A 21,386-nucleotide genomic window follows, 5' to 3' on the forward strand; every position below is an offset into this window, starting at 1 on the left:
TGTCAATCTTTTCTTGGCTCCTAATAAAGCATAATTCATGTCTTTGTTTAGATTAAGCTTTGTAATAACTAATTTTAAAAAATAATATTAAATGCAATTGCATGTGTCTGGGTAAATGACGAGTAAAAATACATTGGAATGAAATTTTTATAAATCATCATTTATATAATTCATCAAACTCACTGACAGTAAAAAAATTTAACCTCTGGACAGGGCACAACCTGAAAGCGTCCTCACAAAATCAGGCTGTGGGTTCACAGATTAAACAATCAAATTACAATTTATGTGAATGTTGATAATACATTTTAACCACTTAAAATAACACTTAACACTTTTTCTTCTTTAAACCTTGTTGGTATATTGATTATTATAGAGCAAGATGCCTATTTCTAGGTGCATGTTTAAAATGTTTATCATAAACAGTTGAGGGCATGTTTTTTGGAATTTACCAAGCACCAGTACCAAATACCAGTTAAGTCATTATCATTAATCACACTGCTTAACAGCCTTTAACTTTTGCTGTTTATTTTGCTTTTTAAATTCCAAACAAAGCTTTTTCCATTTTCTTGTGCATGAGTACTTTGATGGTTTTTGGGCAAGTCCCAGCCACTGATAATTAGCTTGTTTGTCAAGTGGACCCAAGTAGATGAATAAGCATCTCTCTCTAAATGAAATGGAAATGTAGCCATGGATATAGCTATATGAAATTAAAATCTCAGCCAATCAGTCAGCCCTGCTTTTTGTGTGTGTGTGTTTGTGTGTGTGTGTGTGTGTGTGTGTGTCTGTCTGTCTTGTGGAGTCGGCGGTGCTTCACCACTGAGAAGACCCACTGGGGGCCCTGCTAGCCAGAATGCGAGAGCCACAATTAAATCCCAGTGTCACTGCCATTACTGATATTAATCTATTCCACTATCTAGAGATCTTCTGGCCTTGTTTTATTGATGGGTAGCCACTGTCTTGATCAGGGTGACTAACTGTGGCCCATGAAGTCAAAAGCCTTGCAAAGAGTCGTTAGTTAGGAAGGATATACATTGGGCTGGTCTATTCAAAATTTGATGGAATTAACTTGTGATAGCGTTTTACTTGAAAGCCCTTATGTTTTGAAACATTTTAGGATGAATTCTTTGTTTTCATTCTCCAGATAATGGTTTGGTTTTGCAAAGAATTTTAAGACATGGAAATAAATCCAAATATACAGTTGCAGCATGCATTGGCATGTGGTTATGTAAATGTTGCTATAGGATTATTCAGATGAGGTATTTTAAGATGCTGTGTTTTTCCAAGGTATTGTCAGGGAGAAAAATAATTTCATTATCTTCAGTGTGAGAATCACTAAGCTATATAGCCAGCAGTATTATAGCTTGTACTGTCAATCAAATGTGGGAAGCAGGCGCAAGTGAGGTGTGAGGTGAATAGCATTGACTTGGTGATCAATGAAACAGTTAGTAGCACCTGGGTCCCATTTCTGTCCCAGTATCCATCTCCTTGCCTTTCGGTACGTGATGAACTCTGGGAAGAAACGCCTGAGCAGTAAAGACTGAGAATGGCAAAGTGACAGACATAGAGAAGATGCTGGGGAGTCGGTACTACTTGTCTCATTAGGCTTCTCCTCACATCTCTTCATCTCCTTATGAATGCTCAACTTGGTGTCTAGGTTTGTGGCTAGTTTTACAAAACAACCTTGTCCGGCAGATCTGAATCAACTTGATTGTATTTGTTTCCAGTTGCTTCACATAAAAGCCGTGTTTTGATCGCAAGCTATTTTTGATAGACTTCATGAAAGGACTGCACAGCATGATCTCAGTGGGTTCTGTTTGATCTGGACAGCCCTCACCTGTTTAAGGAATGGCCACTTTCCCTCCTGGTGTGAGCTGTATAAGGTATTGACTAGCAGTCAGTCCATGCTTTTAAATTAAAGCGTAAAGTACCTACTTTATTGAGGACCTTCAAATTAAGAATAGAAAAGCCATTGTGGCATTGCCATTAATAGCCAAAGAACACAGATAAGCAGATTTCCAATTATTCAGCTTCATGCAGTGGATTAAGTCTCCAGTTAACAGTTGATTAGTAAAAAAAATGCTGAAAATAATACAGCCTGGCAAGAAATTCTACCTTCAAGGTTGAAATGTTCTGTTTGGGGTAACTTAGCATTGCTATTGAGTCATATTGTAGCACATTTGGTGGTGTTTTTTTGACAGTGTCTTGCTTCTTCTGTGCATGTGCAGAGTACATAAATGTTAATGTTTGATACAACAAAATCAGGACAAGCGTGAGCATAGCTATTCTGAGCTGTTTGGGGCCTTTACAGACCCCAACACTGCAAAATGTGATACAGTGTGTAAAGAGGCAGCAGAAATACACAAACTCGATACTCAAGTAAATGAGTTAATATTGCCCTGAAAATATTCTCCACTCCAAATACCACCTTAAATTCTTTACTCAAGTAAAAGTACGAAGCAGATTATCTACATTTTACACATAGTACAAAGGTATTAATAAGTATTATTAATAAGTATTAATAAGTAATAATAATAATAAGTATTAAGCAGTATTAATAAGTATTAATCAGTATTTTAAACAATACTGATTTATGGTAATGACAAAACATGTATGGCAATTATGGCAACACACAGTAATAAAACAGAATAAGGGACAAAGATTATTGTTAATGGTGGAGCTGATTTTAACCACTTCATCTGCTGACATATGATTAACCCATCATTATACTTAAGCATTTATTGGTTCATTATTTTTCATAATGGTTTTTATTATATCAGGTGGTATTAATGTTGTAGCTATTACTATTATAAAACAACATGGAACATGCATATTTTTACTTTTCATATTAAATAATTAGCAGTTTAGTATGTTATGGAAAGTTATGTGAATTCTCAGCTTGTATATCAAAAACATGTTGTTTAGACCTGTTGTTTAAACATTCACATGTTTACACTTCACATGCTTCTCCATACAAAGCTTTATTTGTCCCACAAGTAGCGACTGCTTTTTTTTTGTGCTTATTAATTTTTAGAGACTTGATGCTTTATGGCACTCTTTCTTAGACAACAACATTGGGAATAGTTTTCCGTTTTGTGTTATGTAAATAAGTCTCCATTGAAGGTCAAATCTTTTTCCTCTACTTCTTTCTCTGCAGACATTTTCAAATGTTTTCACTGTGTCGGAATTGTGTGTGTATGTGTGTGTCAGGGTAAGTTTGACTTGCTTGTGTGCAAGGGTCAGTCAAGGTTTGAGGCTCCCCTAAACACCCCATCATAGTTGGTGATTCCAAAGTCAGACAAATTCCAAAGTCATAACTTTCTGTGTTAAATGCCCTGCAGATGTTTTGACATTATCAATTGAATGCATTCGTTTTAGTCAGCAAATCAATAGTGAACTTCAGCACTTAAGTGTAAAGGATTTTTCTCTAGAGCCTCCATGTATAGACAGATGTTTATATACTAAATGTAAATATTGGTAGAGCACTCGAGTCACAATAAGAATTTTTTTTTTGCAGACATACCAGTGTAGTCCTTAGCGGTGGTGCCACAGATTATGATTCCTTGACAATCTTGAAAACATTTATTACAGTGTATATATACCTCTGACCTCAGTGATACAACTGAATTGTGTTCATTCATACAAAAACAAAGAAATGCAAAACAGGAAATGAAGTGCAGGTCTCCTCCTGAACTCCATTATTCTAAAATATAGGAATGCAATTGACAATTTTGCCATTGATTGTTAACCAGAAACATTGAGGCATTCTCAATATTTTAAAAAATAACTTCAGCAGCAGTGTCTAAAGTGACATTAGAAGAAACAACAAAGCTACTTACTCGGCCCAGAAGTGGCAGTTTTATTTCCAGAAACACTAGTGAAAAACTTTGCTGATTTTTTATTTTATTTTTTTTCTCCCGCACATTCTTTTTTTTTTTTTGTCTTAACTATGTGAATAGGCTGCAATCTCTCATTTTTAGCTTAAAAGGTAAAGCCTGTATGTTTGTATGGCATGTAGTATATATGTATTCATTTAAACTTGCCAACCACACAGTACATGTATTTAACAATAAGTATAGGACCATTGCATTTGTGTCTTGCTGCTGGAATGATATGAACAAATAGTGAAAAGCATGATAATCCATTCCCATTCATTATTTTATTGTGTCTTAATCTGTGTGACACCCCCGTTAGGCAAGTCTTGGGGAGACTATGAAGCGACCAAGGCCCCTGAACAGTAGAAACACAAAATGTATGGAGGGGATTTTTAACCGCTGTTAGATGTCAGCTGCTAGCCTAGAGAGCTGTGTCACTGGAGAGCTCATTGCGCTCACCCAGGGATTTTTCTACTAGTTACCACATGTATTCACACACATCTTTGTATTAAAACTTCTTTAAAATTTGCAACATGCAGCTTATTTGTCACCATATGTATTTACAACACTAGTTACCTTCCGAGGTGTCATTGAGGAGACAGAGATACTCACAAGTTGCTTGAAACCCAAACTGGTCTTGCAGGTAGCTGTCATTTGGCAGTGAATGTTATTTTATGTGGACAGGTGTGTAGATTTCCATGAAAATGCACTTCACAAACCAGCGATTCCGTAGTTAAACTAAACGATGGTGTTCATCGTAAGCTACTGTTGTGTAAGTTGCCTTCTCTACATAAATCATCTGAGCCAAGTGTTGTGAGATTAGGACATAGTAAAAATGATTATGAATTTCAATCATATGCTTTTTACCTGCACATGCTAAGAATTTGCACTTTTAAGACTCTTGATTTGCAACCCACTATATCCCAACAGGATTGTAGGATTTTTAAAGTGTGCAGTGTCACAGCCTGGCAGTTAGCCAGACTGGAAGGATCTGTTCCTTTATTTCCCTTGTTCATTTGCTTGTTCATGCCCTTTTCCCCTCTGTACTAGGCTAATCTGGCCTGACAGAGTGGGTGTAACATTACATAAACCCTAGAGCCATCTTGCTGTTTGCTAATTAATTCTGCTCAGCATCAGCCATTGCTTTATGAAGAACTGTGTGTGTAAAACACTATATATTAATCCTGTGGGAATCTCTTCATTATTAAGACAGTGAGAGGACTTTAAAAGAAGTAACATTGGGTATTCATGACTAGTAGATTCATTCTTGGGTATTCATGACTAGTTGATTAAATATTGTAACTTTAAAGTGTTGCTTCTCTTTATTTGTACACTTGACTTGTCTAATATTGTGAATGACATTAAGGCTCTAGGTTAAATGTATGACTTTTGAATAAAAAAAAAAATACATTCATATATTCTCATCTTTGCACTGTGTTGTTCCTTTGGCTTTCAAGCTTCAAATAGCTGTGTTTCTTGAGCACAGAACTCTACCTCCTTGCAGAGGGGTTTGAGTAGGTGGATTATAAGAGCAGAAAAACAAACTTCAAAACAGCCATCCCCGTCACACCGCTTCGTCAGTATTTCCCCTCACACCTCACCTCCTGCTGTTCAGGATCCATTTACAATAAATAAACACATTAAGCATCATGGCATCACTGCAAGGTGCTGTATTAAATAACTAAACAATTCTAGTGCCGTCCACCAATGACTATGATAAAATGGTCAATATCAATAAAATATATTGTTAATCTTTAGTAGTATCTAAGGAGATCATAATTTGTGCTGCAGTAATGAGCAACTTAGTAATGATTAGTTGACGGACAGAAAATAATTCTGGAACTATTTTTACACTTGCATGTGTCAAATCTTGTTCTAAGCAACACAGAGGTAACGCCACCAGAAAATATTTGACTTGGAACCACAGTTTGATAATTGAGACTTTAGGTAAAGTTAAGAGAGGTAAAAAGTGCTGCCTCAAAACCATGAGGCAAGTGAATCCTTGGCATTTGAACACATTGTCTATATGTGGCTCTCTGGTCTTTTCCCTGTGTTCTGTCCAAATGTTGTTTGCTATGCTTGATGAGCTGACTCAGACTAATGACGACAGCAGTTTGTTCTTTAATGATGGTGCTGTCATCATTAAACAACACATTGCCAAACATACACAGCCCCTTCAGGACAGACGACAACAAACGTGCTTGCATGGGCTGACTCAGCCTAGTGAATGCAGTGAGTGTTGGCTGCTGTCCTAGTGCTTCAGCTGAGGGTGGTTCTCAGGTAAAAATTGGTGAAAAATGCCATGCCTGTGTCTCCATCTCTTTGAGTTAGACTCTGCCTGAGTGTTTCCAAACAGTCTCAACTTGAGCTCCACAGAGTTACACCCCCAGGCTCAACCCTCTTCAACACATATTGTCGTGTTATAGGACTCTGCTTTATCTGGTAAACACCTGCACTGTACTGTATGCGTTTCATTGGTTTCATGTCCAGTTTGAAGTATGTCAGAGTAATAGCTTCTATGGTTTGGAAAAAGGATAACAATTATTAGGGTTCTGGTAAATCACGTTATTAAAAACACCATTTGGAAGATATTTTAAACATCTATAGATAGATGGAAATAGATGGATGTGATTTTGCCTGGAACATGGAACAGCTTTTTGAAAGTCAGAGGTCTCTAGTTTGGCAGTGGCATGTTAAACATTATTGGCATCTCAAACTGCTCTTGGCACACAACAGCGGTATTACTAAAGCTGCCGTTATAAGAGGTAAGACAGTTTAAAAATAACGAGCTGTGTTAATTGTTGACTATATGTTCTGTCACATTTATTGCATCCAGTCTCTGCTCAGTTCAATAAGTTTCCCTCTGTCATTACCAGTAAAAAAGGGCAGATGATAGAGTGAGGACTGATTTTAGAGATTGTCAATAGCAGAAACTTCAAGAACTGAAAAGTATGAGAGGCTCCTTAATGCACTTAGGTATAAATAGTAATTCAGAAAATATTGTTCATTTTAAAAGCTGGAAGGGTGACATTAATGTGCGGAAGTGTGTATGTTTAACTTTTGTTTTATGCCCTTAAAATTTGTTTCATGATATATTTTTGGATGGTTATTTGTTTTATAACTACAATTTATGAAATGCTTTGAAGTTCAAATGGATACGGATGATGTGCCTTAACCTTGGCAATAGGAAACCATGCACTGCTGTAAAAAAAAACAAAAAACAAAAATGCATTATCTGTTATTAATACTTTCATTAGCCAGATTCTGTTTGTTATAGTTTATCACATGAGTTTAGTCCCAATTTGATTAAGGGCAATAAGGTGAGTAAGGCATAACTACCATACTCTGATTATGAAATGTCATTAAGCTCAAAAGTAAAGACACAATTACAGCAATACGGAGTTGTTAAATTGTAATCATAATTAACAACACTCAAGATGCATGTATACAATTTAGTGGCATCTAGATCTAGTGTCTAGTCATCTTAACCTTCTTAACCAAATCATGTGCCTCCATCTAACTCCCACCTCTTTATCCTATTGTCTCACATCAACTAACTTCATGTCCTCCCTCCCTACTTTCATAAATCTCCTCTTTGGTCTTCCTCTAGACCTCCTGCCTGGCAGCTCCAACCTCAGCATCCTTCTACCGATATATTCACAGTCTCTCCTCTGAACATGTCCAAACCACCTTTATCTGGCCTCTCTGATTTCATCTCCAAAATATCTTGCATGATCTGTCCCTCTGATGTCCTCATTCCTGATCCTGTCCATCCTCATCACTCCCAAAGAGACACTCAACATCTTAAGCTCTGCTACCTCCAGCTCTGCCTCCTGTCTTTTCTTCAGTGCCACTGTCTCTAAGCTGAACAACACGACTGGTCTTACCACCACCTCAACACCTTCCTTTCATTCTCGCTGATACTCTTTTAGTACACAACATACCTGACACTTTTCTCCACCCGTTCCAACCTGCCTGCACTCGCCTCTTCACCTCTTTTCCACACTCTCCGTTGCTCTGAACCGTTGACCTTAAGAACTTAGTCCTGCACCTCTGCTCCCTGTCACCTCATCGTTCCACCTGGGTCTCTCATTCACAGACATGTATTCTGTCTTACTGCGGCTAAGCTTCATTCCTCTGCTTTCCAGAGCAGACCTCAACCGCTTTAGATTTTCCTCCCCCTGCTCCCTGCTCTCACTACAAATCACAATGTCATCTGCAAACATCATAGTACACGGAGATTCCTACTTCTCATACTTCTCTCCCACCCCAGACTTCCTCATACAATACCACAGCTCTTCTCTCGGCACCCTGTCATACAGTTTCTCTAAATCTAGGGAGACACAATGCAACTCCCTGAGACCCTCTCTGTACTTCTCCATCAGCATCCTCAAAGCAAATGCTGCATTTCTTGGACTCTTTCTAGGCATGAAAACATTGCCACTCACAAATGTTCACCTCTGCCCTTATAGCTTCCACTACTTTTTCCCACAACTTCATTGTTTGGCTCATCAGCTTTATACCTCTGTAGTTGCCACAGCTCTGCACATCTCCTTTGTTCTTAAAAATGGGCACCAGTACACTTCTCCTCCATTGCTCGGGCATCCTCTCACTCTCCAAGATCTTGTTAAACAAACTACTCAGAAACTCTACTGCCACCTCACCTAGACGCTTCCATACCTCCACAGGTATGTCACAGGACCAACTGACTTTCCACTCTTCATCGTCTTCAACGTCCTGTACTCCTGTCTACTCACTTCAGTCCTCTCAGTGTCCCACTTCTTCTTAGCTAACCTCTTTCTCTGTATACACTCTCCTTGGTCACTTTCCTCTTTCCCGATGACTACCCGAGTACCTGTGTCCCTGATCACATTAGCTGTAGTGGTCCATTCATCTGGAAGAACCTCTAGACCACCCAGAGTCTGTCTCAGTTCCTTTCTGAAAACTACACATCATTCTTCCTTTTTCAACTTCCACCACTTCGTCCTCTGCTCTGCCTTTGTCCTCGTGATCTTCCTCACCACCACACTCATTTTATACATGACCATCCTGTGTTGTCTGGCTACAATCTCCCCTACCAATACTTTACAGTCACTGATCTCTTTCAGATTACAACTTCTACACAAGATGTAGTCCACCTGAGTGCTTCTCCCTCCGCTCTTATGTCACCCTATGTTGCTGCCTCTTCTGGAAGAAATTTTTCACTACAGCCATTTCCATCCTCTTTGCAAAGTCTACCACCATCTGTCTTTCTGTGTTCCTGTCCTGAAGACCAAATCTGCCAATCACATTCTCATCACCTCTGTTCCTTTCACCTACATGTCCTTTGAAATCTGCTCCAATCACCACTCTCTAACCTCCAGGGATGCTCTGCATCACTTCATTTAACTCCATCCAGAATTTCTCCTTCTCTTCTAACTCGCATCCTACTTGTGGGGCATAACCACTAACAACATTGAACATCATGCCTTCAATTTCCAGCTTCAGACTAATCAACCTGTCTGATACTCTTTCCACATCTAGAACATTCCTCACAAACTCCTCTTTCAGGATAACTCCTACTCCATTTCTCTTACTATCGGACCCATGGTAGAACAACTTGAAACCTGCTCCTAAGCTTCTAGCCTTGCTACCTTTCCACCTGGTCTCCTGGACACACAGTATATTCACCTTCCTTCTCTGCATCATGTCAATCAGCTCTCTAGCCTTCCCTGTCATAGTCCCAACATTCAAAGTCCCTACTGTCAGTCCTACACTCTTAGCTTTCCTCTTCTGTCTGCCTACGGACACACCTTCCTCCTCTCGTTCTTCGACCAATAGTAGCCCAATATCCACTGGTACCCTGTAGGACAACAGCACCGGTGGTGGGCGTTGCTGACCCGGGCCCCAACCGATCCGGTATGGAAGTAATTTTCGGTGTGAAAGAAATGATTTGCATGTTTAATTTGGCATGTGTTTTACGTTTGATTCCCTTCCTGACACAACCCTCTGCATTTATCCAGAGTTGGGACTGGCACAAGAAGACACTGGCTTGTGTCCCTTTGCGGTTGCATTAATTTATTTGCATCTTTAGTACAGTTTAAAAAAAAAAAAACATGAACTTATTCATACTATACATTTAGACAAAAACCCCACAGGACAATCCTATCTTTCAACCCTCATCATATCTCAGTCCCAACACACTGAAAAAATATGTTATGAAAAGGCCAACTCAAACTCCCACTGGACATTGTGAACCAGATCATGTTCCAACTTTGTTCATAGTCAGGTAGATCAGGTTCTAACAAATTGACTGTGACCCATAATTGCCATGTTCACTCACTTCAAACATGAGAAACTACTCCAAAGGAAAAGAGAACAAAATATGAGGCCTGTGCAGTTTTCCACTACTCTTGTAATTATTAATGTAAACTGCTTAAAACTGGTGGCTGATGCTGCAGACTTGAATCCTTGTGCGACTTTGTATGTGTGGCCAGTAACTATAGTTTTGTGGTGAGGAAGTACAGATGGCCATGGTAATTTGAAAATAGTTTATTTATTTAGGGAACCTAATAAGTTCATAAATAATGGTGCACATTGCTCTGGTTACTGCATTTAATGTAATTGAACTGTGACTTAATTGAAAGACTTCTAATATTATAGCATATTAGGTTAATTGGCGACTCCCAATTGCCAGTAGGTGTGACTTTAAGTGTGAATGGTTTTCTGTCTGTGTATGTCTCTGTGTGTGGGCCTTGAAAAAGACTGGAGACCTGTTTCAGTCAGATACAATTCACTTTACCTGCTCCCACTCACGGAACATTTCATTTGCGGCTTTTACAGCATGGCAGTAAAGAAAAGAAGATGGATATATCAAGAAGGCCATACTGACACAGGTGTAAAGTGTCAGGTCAAATGAACAAAATTTTCAGTTCATTCAAACTCCCCCTTATTCAAATAATTTGCAGAGGAAACCCATGCCAATGACTCCATCCATGCTTGCAATAGGATGCAGATTTAAAGGGGTCTGAAATGGTTATTTATCCCTCATATCTTTAGATAATCTCCTTTGAACCACAGCAGTAAGGTGGAAGATTACCTACTTGATACATTCAACCTATTAACTGAGTATGCTATTGCCTGATAAGCTAAAAGACAAAGAAGAGATGATTGGCTGCCATATTCAGGAAATTTGGGAATTCACAGTTCCTGTACTGTGTGACTTCTGTCAGCCAGGTTAAATATCTATGTACAATGTGATTTCTTGATAAGAGTCCCTATGATCAGATTATGAAAGCTAAATTACAAGAGTGCAATTTTCTTTTGAGGACATCCTGCTTGCAATAATGTGAAACTTTTTTTTTTTCATTAGATGATTACTCATAAGTCATCAGATTGCAGGCAATTCTTTTATTCTCTGATTACAGTGGCACTTGATCTAGTTATAATAATAGATTTTATATTTATTTTTATGTCTACATAAGGCAGATTAGAGGAGAATATAAAAAAAAACTATAAATAATGTTGAAAAATTAAAAATGTTGTCTTGAATATCAGAAGGTGTTGTTTCTCTTTGCTACTCTGGCGGCTTGTGTTCCTTTAGGAATTGTGATAAGAATTACCTTTTGAAAGTGTGTACTTGAAGATTTTCTCACTTGAAGTTTGCTAGCCTGTATGATGTATGAATGGCATGCTTAGTAATTGATGTATGTTGCCTCTGTAAACAACTTTCATAATGTCTTCTATCTAATAATTTCAACCTTAGAAATGTTTACAACGCTAAAGCAGAACTACTCGCCTTGGACACGCAAGTTGCGTAGAAAAGTCAGGATTTTATACTTATTAAAACTCATTCAAATTAGTTTAGTTTAATTCAGTATCTTTGTTCATACGAAATAGGGTAATTAATTTAAGATTAATTAAAAATTATTCTCGATAACACCCTTCCAGTATTTTTGATTATGGGCATATATTTTACAGTCTGCACTGTGATGAGTTCAGTCATGATTCTTAATCTTTGCTGCAACCTCTTAACAAATCTCTTCCTTACTTCAAAACTGCTTTACAAAATATATCAGCCCAACAAAATCTTCTTCCACATCACCTTGATGGCATCCCTACCAAGTCTACCTCATTAGCATCTTATTTTGTTGCTCGGTAGCTGTTAGTACAAGTATAAAAAGGGGGAGGACTGCTTTGCAACATTTCTTACTTCTCTGTGGTATTGTGTATTCATTGTATTTCTGTGTGGCTTCTTCCTTTACTGTAGGTAACAAAGCCTTGTGTGTGCATTTTTGTTTTCTGTGTTGATGTGTGTTGTGATTGTGTCACTTTGATTATGATGAAGGAGGCACCACAGATGAACAAGCAGCTCATAATTACAAACATCTAATAATAGCTGTCCTTGGGTGATGTTTCGTTACCCTGTGGCCCATTGCTATCCATTTAAATGAGCACATTTCATTGATTGATTTGGAGTGTGATCACTTGCCTAGCCACAACCTACGCTGTCCATACAGTGCTAATAGTTGGTGTGCATAGTATCCTCGAAGTGTAAACTTTTGAAAAGCAAACTAGCAACAGTACTCGATAAACAAGCAGGAGCACTTTGTTAGCAAAGCAGTGCAGACTTCATTCCATAATCATGGATACAAGTAAAGAGAGATGGAGGTTTCTGTAGTAATGATGACACTGAGAGAGGTTTAAAAGAGTTTCTGGGGTTGGAGCAGTCACAGAATACAAACAGTGAAATGCTCACGGGGAAAAGGAACTAGAACTAGCTCAATGCAGGTATGCAGATGCTCAGTCATTATTAGCATATAATTGCACACTAATTGTGATTAAAAAGGTATGCATTTAGAGGTGTGTGTGTGTGGGCGCACACGTACACCCACATCTGTTTGTGTCTGTGTTGCTTCATTTTCTCAGACTAGAAAACCAGGAGAGAAGGTCATAGTAAAGGTGTTTTAAATGGGTGTGCAGGGAAGACTAAAATGGGCTGGATCAGCGGCATACAGGGCCTAACTGAACACTGTAATGACAGGCCAAGTGGGGAGAGAACAGAGCAAGGAGCATTTACTATCAGGCCACCTATTTTAAAATTGGTGTGATCAGATGTTCTGATAAGAGCAAAAAGTAGTCTGGTCCAAATAGACACAGCATCTTTTTGCTATTCTTAAAGGAAGGAGAGAAATGAGACAAGAAAGCAGTTTTTGTTTTTTTGTTTTTCATTCCCCTATAGAAGAATATTTAGCCTTCCAGTAATGTATATAAGCACTCAATAAAGGCAGATAAACCTACAGTAAACTGCACAGCTTAATACTGGAGCTCCAAAAGAGTGTGGCTATCTTAAAGGTGCATAATTTAAAATATCTTTATTGAAATCTATTGTTTAATATAAAAATGTCCACATATTATTGTGCAAAAGGGCTGTGGTTATGACCATTATAATTTATGCCACATTCATCAACAGTCACGTAGCTCATGAGCTCTCGCAAGCTCAATGTATTCTACCTGCTCTAAAGGAGGAGCTAACATGAATGAGTTCTTGTGTGGTGTGATCCAGCACTGTTGGTGGACCACACCTGTTTTCCTCCTTTTTTCCCCCGTTTCTTTTTTCTAGCAGAGGGGAGAACTACTATCGTTTATGGAGTTTGGTCTAGTTTATTGCTTTGGAATTCTGTGCCACTTATTTACCTTACTACCACTCACATTAAGGTACAAGAGAATCGGGATAGGATCATTCCTTCAATATAGTGCAAACAAGTTATGATGCCAAATTTGACAATGACAATATGAATTACTTCATGTGTAAAATAAAACAATTTTATTGCACTTTGAATTAGAGGAGTACCTACTTGCTTACTTGTTTCCAAAAAGGAATCCTTGATAACATAATTGAAAACAACTTCTACTTTATTGATCTTATTAAACCTTTACATTGATTACCAACAATGGAAGCTATTTTCAGTACTTGACTAGTTGAGGAATGGCCTTGCATTGTAATTTTCAATGCCCAATAAAATCAGCAGCATTTGTAGTGTTTCTTTACAAAACTTTTTCAATGCCACTCATAAAAAATATACATTCTATCTTTTTACAGCAACGGTATGTCATTTGTTGAATCGTTTGTAGTTAAATTAAGCTTAATTTATACTGGTGTTTCAAATGTACACTGTAGGTATCATGTATGTAGTGTGTAGCCACAAACCCGTTCACTGTAGCCTGAAGTCCACCTCCCCAGAATGTGAATACACATTGCAGTGACACAGACAATAATAACTATGACTGGTCCATTCGGACCTTCTGCCAATTGAGGCAAAGACACTCACGGTGGCCTCTGCTTAGATTACACAGAGAACCATAAATCAGTATGTCAAACCTTGTGTGTTATGTGTTGACATAAAAGGGTAACTGGTGCATATCTCTGAAACGCCTCATTCCGCATTAGTATGTGACACCCAGGGTGGAATGAGTCTCATGAAACAGCAAGATTTGTTTTACAAAAGTAGTAAATTGTAGCTTTAAGCTTGATTTTGTACAAAGTCTGAAAATGAACTTTACTGGGTGCTTAACCTAGTTTTTCAGTGTATGTGTGGTGTAGTAAAGTAAAGCACTTAATTTCTTCCCCTTACCCAACCTCCATCTCCTCATCTCTGATAAGAAAGTAGGACTCCAAGGATGAGATCAGTTAGGAGGTGTAAACTGTCTGGCATGGTATTCTATATTCTAAAAAAATTTTAAACCATAATCCACAAGCATTTTAGCTCATGTTAGATAGCCTGGGATTAGGATATATGGAAGGGTCTATCCACTGTCTGCCTTTCACTGAACAGATATTCAACACATAGATCTTTGCATGGCAAATAGGAAATTCTAATTTAGGAATACTCAGCTAGTCTTTGAGCACACGGATGTCAAATGGCAAGTGCAAAAGACTCCTGCTGATAACTTCAATTTTAGCTGAAAACACGAGTTATCCTTCAGGTCTGGTCCTTAAGGCAATTGGTGAGAGTGAGAGTCTTCACAAAGGTTTCCTGACAGTATGATATTATGCTATGGGTTTTATGAGACTTTTATGGGACTAGTGTGTCCCACTGTGGCCCACATCAGTCCAGACTCTATGATTAATGACTGCTCAAATATGGACAAAGGAACAATGACATTGATTGATGTCAATTTGCCAGTGACACTTATAATTCTCTGGTACTGGTACGGTGCATGACTAACTATGTGTCTCTGTTTTTCCCTGTTTCTCCTTCACCATCTCTTTCTTTTTTTTACCCATCTCTTTTTCTGTCTTTAACTGCTGCTTCGAAATGAATGCTGCCATTACTCTACACAAGGTAAGACAATTGGTTTGTTTTTTTTAATTTTTTTTCTTATGTATGCACAGACACACTGTATGAGGTTTCAATGTACAGGAAAAGCATCTGTTTGCCAATGTTGGTGTACAAGAAGACACCCCTCTACATGTTTTTGGACCCTTGCCTGCTGCTGGCCTAAAATAATCCGCACACCCACCAAGGCAGCACAGTTGGCTTCCCTGTTCATATGCCTTTGAACGCTAAATTGAATCACATTGGCCCACTTTGTCATAAACCTACAGTAAGCCATGACACTAGAGGGGTGGGGGCTGAAGGCCCTGCCCATATGTGCTCATAATTACCTATTTTGTAATGGCTAAAATGCAGTGTTATGTTTCTTTTCCTTTGTTTATAATGAGATGCACAGCCCCAGAAGCAGGAGAGGACTGAAACAGATGCATCTGTACATTATAGAGGTTTGAAACACACCAACATATGTCAGTGTTGGCTTCCTGCCTTCTTTGGGTTTACCCCATGCGGTAAAGAAAACAGCTGTTTTTGGTTTTAGACTGTGTCATGTGGTTTAGACAGGACCAAATGAGTAAGCAAAAAATGAGGTCCACAGGAGATCTGATCTAATACATGTAGACACTTTGCACTAGTTTGTCAAGAAGTTGATGTTTTTCACTTGAGCACACAGCAGTGCCTCACTCCAGTCGGTAGAGAGTGTAAGCCCATATTAAAAGGAACATATTCAGGGAGAAAAGTGTTCATGTTACTCCCTACTATGGCTTAAGGGCTCATTGAATGAGCCATGGACTCTTAATTGAGATGGCAAGGCCAGAGGGACTCCTGAGTCTTGCTTAAGCTAACAAGCATTCAGAGATAGTGGCAAAGAAGGAAATAGGCTGAGTGACAGCGATGGTAATATGAAGGTTAGAAGAATTGGAGAGGGATTAGATAAAGTGGTATTATCTGGGGGAAATATTGACCAGGGGGGGAAACATGGATTGTGGGAGCTGAGCATTTGGAGTGTGCATGAATCAAATATAAAAATGATAGAGAAAGCCTGAAATAGGAAGGGATAGATCAGGGCTAGAGTGCAGAGGAAGACAGTGAGATGGGAGGGAGGTTTGGTGGGCAGATAGAAAGACAGAAGCTAGTGGAGTGTGAAGACTGTATTTCTCTATCAGTATTCTGTCTCTGCGACTGAGCTTCAGGGTCTTCAAGCAGCAATGTTCTCAGTTCTACTCAATCTCTCTTATGCATACACATGTGCGTGCATACATGCACAAAACGTATGCACGCAAGCAAATAGTTTTTCACAGCCACAAAACCTTGTCCTTTTCTTTTTGTATTCTTTTTCCCTAGAGTTGTAGTTTACGAAACGCAAGTATGTTATTGTACAAGTGTATAAAATACAGATCTCTACTGTAGTGAAACTCCATGTTTGTAGATCTATGCCAAAGCAAGGCTCCAAACTAAGATCCTAGAAAATAATCCTCTGGCTAAAGATGTTGAGATGAATGATATTGATCTCAGAAAACCTTACCCATCAGAATAGCTACTGTAGGGCCATAAATGAAAACCATGTCAAACATGCTCCATTGATGATAAGAACGGTCTAGAGATTAAAGTAAAATACAAACATGACAACAAAATGGAACCTGAGTTTTTACTGAGAAGTTGCTTATTGTTAAAGTGGCTTCACTTATTAAAGTACAGTATGTAGACAAACGATGTGGCTACTGGTATTTTATCTTAGTGCTATTGATGTGATTTAACGGTTTTATATAATTTAACCACTTTATACTATACTAACATTGTATTTTGAACAAATCTATTGTTGTTCATAACAGCCCTGCTGTTGCACTACCCATCTTTATGTTGGTATCTTATTTTGAAAAAATTAATGTAATCAGATCTGAGTTTTAAAGTCAATAGTTTATTCATAGCTCACATATTAAAACAAAAATTGATCAAAGTTGGAGCATATTTAATAAAAAAACACTATTGATAATTAAATATAAATAAATACACAAATAAGTAAGCAAGAAACTGATTACTACTGTAGCACTTTATCAGTTGGTCTAAAATACTTGAGGACTTCTCAACCATTTTTAAGTAATCTAAGATCTTTTGTCCATGCCAGATGTTGTTAGCTTGTAGACCAAGCTTAGAGACTCTCTAGACATTTTTGTGTAATGTGCCATTTCTGATTGATTTGAAGAAAGAAACAGGGGCCTGTGCTTCACTGAAAAGAACTCTAAATGACGTAGCTGCAGGAAATATGAGGAGCAAAACACAAGACTGAAGTGCTGGAGCTCGGCCTTACTCAGGATGAATAGTCCTTTATCTATCACATAGATGGGTATTTCAAGCTGAACCATAAAAAACCATTAGCAAGAGAATCTCCATCTAGCATGTCCTGTATATAGTAGGTCTGTACCAGGGTTTTTTAAACAAGATGTGTTTTTCATTTAGTACAAGTTAATGCAATTATTAACAAGTCATAATCACATGATTTGTATTTGAGGTGTAAATTCAATCAAGACTTAAGTCTTTACTACTGTATATGTATGGGAGCTTTGCTGACCTTGAGTGAGATGCCAGAGATATGTGCACCCCCTGTTCCATCTTTGACAGTAACACTGTTTGATTGACAAATCCTTTCTCTGTCAGCTTCTAAAAAGATCATCGGCTTTCGGCTTGTCCCTTCAGGGCCCCCACAGCGGAATGTATTTTGCACATTAAATTGGCATGAGTTTTTACGCTGGGTGCCATTCCTGCCACAACACTCCCATTTCTTTATATAGGCTCTTGACCGACACAAAGGGGGGCTCTTGGTGGCTGGGTGGGGCCACACCTGGTGTGGTGGGATTCATACCTCAACTGAGTGCTCTGAGCCACCAGGACAGCTTACCCCATCAGCTTCTACAACTAGCTAATTTGAGTGTTAAATCTCTCACCTCAGCCGCAGTTATTGAAACATAGTTGTTACACATATCTGTGTGTGCGTGCGCATGCATTTGTTACCTAGTTAAATAGTTAAATTGTTTTTAGAAGACTTTTTTTTTTTCCCCAACAGAGTTGGGACCTTTTGTGACTTGAGGGCATTTTGCTGATCCTAACTAGTATGAAGGCTTAACACTTTGAGGGCTAAGACTTGGACTTTGTTTTTAGGTTTAGAATTAGTTAGGATTGGGTTTGGGGTTAAGCATTTAGTTGTGATGTTATGGTTAGTAGCTAGGTAATGCATTGTAAATGCAGGTCAATAAAATCCTAAAGAATAAGTTTGTGTGTGTGTCTGTGTGTGTATTTAATAAATCAGATGTGTTAGTCAATGACCAATATGTTCACTCAGTCTGAGATCAAAGGGACAATGAAGCAGAAGGAAAGCATTTGGATGAAGCCACTTTGATTCTGCATCTCATGCGTGTAATTGACCTATTCCTCCCTTTTTCTTTCTCGCTTTCTTGTGCCCTCACCCTATCTTTCAGTGTTACATTTAATGAAAACACCTAACTCCAGTAAAAAGGAATTGAGTAAAACTTAGTATATTTAAAACATTTTGCATATTCAAATAAATTAGATTTATGTTGACTGTTAATAAGCATTGAAATAGCAACTCACAGCTTAATTTTAGCTTCATAGTAAATTTAAAATAGAATTGATTTTTGCGCCACTGTTGTGCTATACAGATCAAATGCATTTTATTTACACACTTCAATTCTTAGTTTGTACTTTTCTGATGTAATATATTGAGGTGACATCAGTTATTACCTTTTGCAATGATGTGTTGTAGAGACAGCAGTATAATTCCCAAATGTGTTTGGCTTCGTGGAGACATACACTGTGATTGTTAGGTCTACAGAGTTTGGTGGCTTTTTTGCAGGACATTGGTCAGAGGAGTCATAGGTCTCTCCATCTATTCTGCCCTGACATGGATTTGGTTTGACTGCTGTTCCTTGTTATGACAGCCACTGATAGCAGAGATTGCTGCACACTCTGATTAATTTTTCATTTAGAACTTGCCCCCTTTCACAGGTCAAAGGAGAGAGTGAAACTGCGTCAAGGATTCCTCCTTCATTACAAAATGGTGCCCCTAGTATAGATAGAGAAACTGGCATTGGTACTGAAAAAGTGTATTATCCAGTGCGGTGTAGGTGGCTGTTGAGTTAGAAAAGTGTATTTTAACAAGCTCTCTGCTTCTGTCCTACAAGTTCTCATATGATTTGTAGAGTTCTTAATTTTATTTCTCATCATTTATACATAAGATAACTCTAAACTACTGAACATGCAGACAGCATTCCCAGCTGCTGCAGTAGCTTGCATGTAAATATTCATGGTGTTTTGCTGGTGACACCAGTCCTGTTTGGGGTAAATTAGGCATGGAAAAAGGGGTACAGCTTGCCTGCTGCCATCTCACCTACTGGATGAGTTGACATCAGGAGTCGTTGAGGGTTTAATGAGTGTCTGGCACCTAGCTCTGTGTTTATACGTGAGTTTCAGCATGTATATTTTCTTCTTTACCCAAACTGCTGTGTAGTCAAATGTGAAAGGTTTTGAGGCAGCCCTCCATTGCCCCTCTCAGCGCGCCTCATTTGCAGGAAGCCATCATCTCATTTAAAAACCAGGCATGATGTGGCCCTGTTGTTGCCAAACTACCTGGATACGCCTAGCAGCGAAGCACGGAAGTGTGTGTGTGTGTGTGTGTGTGTGTGTGTGTGTGAGAGAGAGAGAGAAAGAGAGAGAGAGAGAGAGAGATACTTTTAAATGGCCATTCATTATTTGTGTGGTGTTTACAAAATACATAACAAAAATAGCATCATAACTCAACATTTTTCTTTGGAAAATAATACAGAACTCAGAAATATCTGTTGACCCTGCCAAGTCATTGCTTTTTCACCCTGACTCACACAGTGTGTGACCAATCTTTTGTCATGCAGCTTGTTATCATTTCTTCTTGGCTATAAATCTTATTATTGATAGCATCCAGTGTATTTATCATGGAAGGCTTTAGTGCTGGAGCAGACTGCCATGAGTTTTGTAGGTGAGAGTTGCATGCTGTTTGGCTCGTGTCCTAAATTCAAGTTCATGTTCATGGTACATTGGGGGTTTAAAGCACATATATTGTTGTTGTCAATTTGAAATTATATATCCTGATTATTAACTTAATTACTCATTGACTTTGAAAACATCATGCATTTATTGGCCTTAAATTCTATTAACATGGATTTTCTTTTTCTTTAATTAGCCTATAATTAAACAATAAAATATGATTAAAAATTGTAAATGAATTAATGCATGTTGCAGCTTAAGGTAGACGGTGCCTTTCGTGTTGTTGTTTTTGACACGCCTGTCCAATTTATGGTGCAGAGGTTTCATTTGCTGTAACTTTTGCTGTAACAACCATATAGCAGAGTGGGATTATTGACTTGATATTTGTTGTAGGGCAAAAAACACTGTGTACTGTTCAGATTCCGAGACTTGGAGCAAAAAAAATGTGTGCGTGTGAATACATAATAAAATCATCTAATTGTTATACGTCTTGGCAAATGGAAACTCAGACAAAAAAATAAATATAGCTGTTCCCCCCATTCCATGATATTTTGAACAAAAATGAAGCCAAAGAGGAGAAAACATGTAGGCAATACTAAGTACTCCCTTACGATTTAGGGGAGTACTTATGTAGTACTTGTAGTTCCACATTTGTCAGCTATAACTTTAAGTAATTGTTTTCTTAAGGACTTTTATCAGTCTCACATTGTTTGTGGAGGAATTCTGGCCCATTCTTCTATAAAACATTGCTTCAGGTCATTGAGGATTTTGGGCATTCACTTATGTACAGCTATCTTAAGGGTCCCACCACAGCATTTCAATTGGGTTTGAGGTCTTGACCATGACTAGGCCGTTTCAAAACCATTCATTTTTCAAAATAAATAGTAAATGTGTGTTGTTTGTCTGAGGTTGTATTTGCCTAATACTAAGACCCACTACGATCAGATGATTTTTATTGTGTTTTTACCCAAGATCACACAGAATTAAAACAAAGCGTACTAATTTTTGACCATGACTTAAAGGCCGTTTTAAATTTTGTCGGTTTGCTCTTTAGGCTCTTCTTACTTGGTCATAGAACTGCTGACTGTGTGTCTGAATGCTACCAGGCTTCGCTAGCAGGTGACCTATCTTGATGTTAAGTTTTTTGAAGGAACTAATAATTTTACCA

At 38.3% G+C, this 21,386-nt stretch overlaps 1 protein-coding gene across 5 annotated transcripts in view; it reads left to right on the plus strand.

The window, feature by feature from the left end:
• Nucleotides 1-21,386, plus strand: part of grid1a (glutamate receptor, ionotropic, delta 1a) — a 217,858-nt gene that overhangs the window by 63,931 nt on the left and 132,541 nt on the right. The window contains exon 1 of one of the 5 annotated variants that reach the window (XM_067516490.1): nt 15,277-15,633. The exons of the other annotated variants lie outside the window; for them this stretch is intronic. The gene's annotated coding sequence lies outside the window, so the exon portion shown is untranslated. Of the gene's footprint in view, nt 1-15,276; nt 15,634-21,386 lie in introns of those variants that run through there. 5 annotated transcript variants of the gene reach the window in all.

This window comes from Channa argus, chromosome 1 (genome assembly GCF_033026475.1).
Source record: "Channa argus isolate prfri chromosome 1, Channa argus male v1.0, whole genome shotgun sequence".
NCBI classification, from domain to species: Eukaryota; Metazoa; Chordata; class Actinopteri; order Anabantiformes; family Channidae; genus Channa; species Channa argus.